Source organism: Bufo gargarizans, chromosome 1, assembly GCF_014858855.1.
Source record: "Bufo gargarizans isolate SCDJY-AF-19 chromosome 1, ASM1485885v1, whole genome shotgun sequence".
Lineage (NCBI taxonomy): Eukaryota > Metazoa > Chordata > Amphibia > Anura > Bufonidae > Bufo > Bufo gargarizans.
Genome location: NC_058080.1, coordinates 702,871,628 through 702,877,419, shown reverse-complemented (window position 1 = coordinate 702,877,419; position 5,792 = coordinate 702,871,628).

Genomic DNA, 5,792 nt, shown 5'->3' with positions numbered 1-5,792 from the left:
CTTTATTATGATTTTTTTATTAGAAATAATGCAGACAATTAAAAAAATCCCCATCAATTCCAATACAAAGCAAGTACAGAGCTCAGAACAAAATTATTTCAGGATGTCGTTAATTCGACAATGATTAATCAATTCGACACACGTCCCCGGATAGGGGACGTAACAGGGATTAAACTGATGAGAATAGTACTACAGAAAATACCACTCATATCAGGTGTGACAGTATATTGCACGGCGCAGACACAGTGACCGTGGCGTGTATTCAAACAAAGGGGAGGGAGCCAGCATTTTTTTACCCATCTCACCATTCGAAAAATCTATTCAATTCACCTTTTGGGGACCCTTGGTGTTGTACGTGGCTGGGTGGAGGAAGAAACCTTCAATGACATCAACGGGACATGGTTAGCTTGGTATCCAACCTTGTGCAAATGGGAAGTTTGCTGTTGGGCAAATGGACTGTTTGCGGTGCATTAAAAGGGGAGTTTGGTCTGTCAATGTCTGTGAAGCGGGTGTAACCCTGACACTACCTGATCGATACAACATCATACCTGATCGTATACACACACTGGATGTTTTAAACCACGTTGTTCAAAATTTTTTGGGATTGTTAGGTGATTTATGCCCTTTATGGATTAAAATCCAACTCTGTGTCAACTATGTAATTTTCCATGGGAGTTTTGCCATGGATCCCCCTCTGGCATGCCACAGTCCAGGTGTTAGTCCCCTTGAAACAACTTTTCCATCACTACTGTGGCTAGACAGAGTCCCTGTGGGTTTTAAAATTGGCCTGCCTATTGAAGTCAATGGCGCGAACATTTGCAGAAATTTGCGTTCGCCGTTCGCGAACGGAAAATTTTATGTTCGCGACATCTCTAATCACCACCCCTTTAGACAGTATGAGACTCGGATTTTCAAAATCACCACCTCCAGGAAAACAACGTGACAAGGCATCTGCCTTGACGCTCTACACCCCAGGACGATAGGCGACAGTGAAATTTAATCTGGTTGGGCCGACTCCAGGTAAGCCAGATTTTTGTGATCAGTGAACACCGTGATCGGATGAATCGCTCCTTCCTACCAATGACGCCACTCCTCAAAATCCAACCTAGTAGCCAGTAATTCTCTGTTACCGGCATCATAATTTCGCTCAGCGGGAGAGAGGTTTTTTTAGAGAAAAATGCACATGGTCACCAATTACCAGGTGACAGGCCTTACGATAAAATTGCTCCTACCCCCACCTCGGACGCATCCACTTCCATAATGAAAAGTTGTGATGCATCCAGCTGCACCAATATAGGGGCAGAAAAGAAGATTTCCTTAATCGCAGAAAAGGCTCGGGTCACGGATGATCCGCGAGAATATTGAACTGTCCTCTCAATATTATCAATATTACTCTGCCTTATTGATCAGTAGGTCTATTAAACAGTAATTATTTCCCTAGGCCCCAGAACCTACAATTTGATTATTCAGAGCGTCTCCTTCTGTCCTTATGTTGTACCCAGAGAACAACATAGTCCTTTTGTTCAAGTCAGTCAATAGATGCCCAGCAGATAACGCAATTACAGCTGGCTTCCTCAGGTTGACAAAAGAACTTCCCTTTCTGAAGAGATATCACAGCTAGGTGTGAAGACTGCACCTGGGGGGAGCCATATGGTGTCGCTGCCATAAGGGCCTGTAAGCTAGCTTGCTGCAGACAGGCCGGCACCAAGGTTTCCCAGATTGCAACATGAATCTGAGATATGATTTTTACCTTTTTAAGAGAGACCATGCATCTTACGGACGTAAAAATTACATCATCGTGTCACTCAGAATTCACTGGACGTTTACATAGGACAAACATAACTCTAAGATGTGCCCAGGTAAAGTTATAGTATTACCCCATCATAGAACCAGTTATAATAGTAATATTTGGTATCCCTGAACTCCATATTTTGTGGGGAATATGAATATGTGCTTGTTACTTGTGTACAGCGGAGACATCCCGCGATATGGCACATGCCATATTTCAGAACTGACATTCACCTCAGGAATACAGCCTGCCCAGCAGGCGGACTCTCAATTCCCCGCCTTGATTCTGGGACCCTTTATAACAAAGACCTAGAATCTGCTAAAGGAGTTCTCCACTTTTAACAACACCTGAACAGAACCTCAGCTAGAGAACCTGTGGGCTGAAGGCATATTACACTGGACAAAGGCTTCTTGGACTTTATCCCTGCAACGGACTATTTCACCAACGGACATCTTTTCTGCGGAAACTAAGTATTTTCTTTCTTTTCTCTCTTTTTGTTTATTGGACTATACTTTCCTTGATTATTGTGTTAATAATTACTGTGCATCGTGATAATTTGTATTGTTTATAGATATATAATAAATGACCTCCAAGTCATTTCTCTAGCCATATGCCTGTTTTCAAACACTGCAAAAACTTACCCTAGCCTCTCCGAAGGGAAAGCTACTCGGTTGTGTTATCTAGATAGTGGGTTCCTTGCTCCCATAAATTGCAAGGTGGTGGCAGTTAAACTACCCTGTGTGTAGTTCCGGTCGCAGTTCGTCGCACGCTTACTTGCGGTCAATCGGAGGTCCACTCCCTGCGCTTTCAGCCTATCGACTGTACGGACTCAAGTTAGACTGTCGGTGTGCTGGAAGTGGCCGGGAGGCCTGTTTGCGGATTGACCACTAGGGGCGCTGTGACGGTTTCGTGACGTATTGTGGCCGCGGCGGTCGCAGTTCGTCACATATTGGTAGGCAGCTACTGGGATTCCTTTTTGCATGTGTTTAGAACATCTGAACAGAGATTAACTAATTTACCTCTGTCAGAACCAAACCAATTTGGTGGTGGTGTGGCTGAGTGCAATACATTTATCTGTGTGTACAGAGAGACTGTGTAGTCCAGTACCCTCCCCGAAATCTTGTTTTCTTTATCTATCTTTTATTTGGCGTGAAAATGTCCGGGGAATACAAGAAAATGGCTTTGACAGATCTGGAAAATCTGTGCCAAGAACGGGGCATTGAAGTCGGTCGCAAGACGAAGACCGACCTGATAAAAGACTTGTTCCGATGGGATAACCAACAACTGCGGCTGTTGGATGTGTCTACTGCGGGAGACACCGGCCCATCTGACTCAAGTCCTGAGGAACCGGAGACTGAGAATCCTGACTACTCGGAGGGGGAACATCCTGCGGGCCCTGTTGGCCCCCCAGCGCAGTATTTCAGTACGGATCCTAATTTTTCTTTAAGTACTCGCCCGGAAGCGGCCAGTACCGGACTATCTATTTGTACGGACCCTATGATGCAGCAGGCCCTCCAAAAACTAATGGACACTGACCCGGTAAAGTACCTGCAGTACATGGCGGAGCGCGAAGAACGCCGAGCTGAGAGGGAGGCCGCTGCTGCAGAAAGCCAACGTCGGCATGAACTGAGCATGGCCAGAATACACCAACCCAGCCGAAGCTCATCACCCAACTTTCCTGCGGAAGGAGCAGCATCACACGTGAGTGCAAAATTTAAATTTGCTCCCATTGAAAAGGACACTGACATAGACTTGTTTTTGCGATCCTTTGAGAAAGCCTGCCGTCAGTATCGTCTGCCCCAAGAGCAGTGGGCCAGACACCTGACACCCCTGTTGCGCTACAAAGCGCTGGACGCGTTTGCGGAGTTATCCATAGAGCAGGATGAAGATTATTCCGCCATAAAAGACGCTATCATTGCTAAATACCAGCTGACCCCTGAAGTCTATCGGAAAAGGTTTAGGTCCTTACAAAAGGATCGTACGGACTCTTATCCGGATGTGGTCAGCAGCTTACGCACTACATTCCGCCAGTGGACTTTAGGCCTAACAAAAGGGTCTTATGACATCCTAGAGGACTTGATGGTGCTAGACCAGCTTAAATGTATTTGCCCTGCGGATGTGAGACAATTCGTGCTAGAACGGAAGCCTGCGTCAGCAACCGCTGCTGCAGACTTAGCTGAGACTTTTGTCACAACCCGAGTGCCCGATCTGCGTAAATCTGCACCATCTCACTGGAGAGGAGGTCTGCCCAATGTCAGGGCAGACCCCCCTGCCTCTGTGGGCCGTCCACCACAGAGACCACCAAGTGCAGCTACTGCTTCCAGACCTGGGGCACCTAATGGAATCACCTGTCACTACTGCCGCAAGCCTGGACATATGAAATTCAACTGTCCTGAGCGGAGACAGCCACAGCCGGCATCTAAACCACCTGTACCTCGCCCACGACAGACACAGCCAGCCAGCGCATCCCAGCGTGAACCATCATCTTCAACTGTTTTGTTCGCCGGTGGGGAGGAGATTCACCCCATCACCAGCAATCACCAGCTTGTTACAGTGAATGACCAGCTAGTCACCGGTTTCCGGGACACGGGAGCCGATGTCACCCTGGTGCGTCCGCACCTTGTGCCCACAAAGGACATCATCCCAGACAAGTATCTCACCCTCACGGGGGTGGGGGGCACTCTTTCTCACATTCCCCAAGCCCGGGTTTCCATCGACTGGGGGGTGGGTGTTCAAGAAAAGGTAGTTGGTATCCTAGACCAGCTACCAGTTCCTGTTTTGTTGGGGTCCGATCTAGGCAAGCTGGTATCCTATTATGAACCCGCCACGAACCCCTCGGGATCCCAGGAAGGGGGTCCGCCCTCTGCCCCCACCCAGGTGCTTGGCATCCGGGGGCAAAAGTCTGGGGGAGGGGGGTTGAATGTATCCAATATTAATGTTGATGATATGCATGACGTACCTGCTAATGTGATTTCTACATGTGATATTGAAAATGCTAATCTGCCTTGCTCCGAAGTCATACCTGTCCTAGCTGTGACTCGGAGTCGGGCCACCCAAAACTTGAACTCAGAACACGGGGGAAGAGGCTCCGGTCTCCTCCCACTCCTATGACCCCAGGGAGGGTGACTGTCAGCCACAGGCCTCGTACGCCACGGGCCAGCTGGCTGGAACGGATCAGGCGGCCTTCGAGCATGCACTTCAAACCGATCCTAGCCTGGAGGGTCTCAGAAGACAGGCTGCTGAGCCCCTCGCGGATGGGGCCGGGTTCAAAGTGTACTGGGAAGGTGGGAAGTTGTATAGTGAGGCGATACAACCCACCGAAGGCGAAATGACCGTGAGTACCAAGTCGCTTGTGGTACCTAGTGCCTTCCGGGGGCATGTGCTTAAATCCGCACATGACATCCCCTTGGCAGGGCACCTGGGAATTCGCAGGACACTTGACCGTATTCAGGGGCATTTCTACTGGCCTAGAATGAGGATAGATGTCCTCAATTATTGTCGCTCCTGTACAGTTTGTCAGAAGGTTAAACGAGCTGGGAATCCGCGCAAGGCTCCCCTGTGTCCACTGCCAATCATAAGTGAGCCATTTCACCGAGTGGCAGTCGACATAATTGGACCTCTGCCCATTCCCAGCCGCAGCGGCAAGAGGTACATCTTGACGCTGGTGGATTACGCGACTCGCTACCCAGATGCGGTCGCCCTCTCCTCCCTGAGGGCAGACAAGGTAGCAGACGCGCTAATTACCATATTTTCACGTGTAGGGTTCCCTGCGGAGATGCTCACAGATCAGGGACCACAGTTTATGTCTGAACTGATGGACGCCCTGGCGGCAAAGATCCAGGTGACGCACCTCGTCTCCAGTCCATACCACCCGCAAACCAACGGCCTCTGCGAGCGCTTTAACGCGTCATTAAAGCAGATGCTGGCCACGTTCGTTGAGTCGCAGGGTGGGGACTGGGAACGATACCTGCCTCATCTGCTGTTTGCCTACAGGGAAGTACCG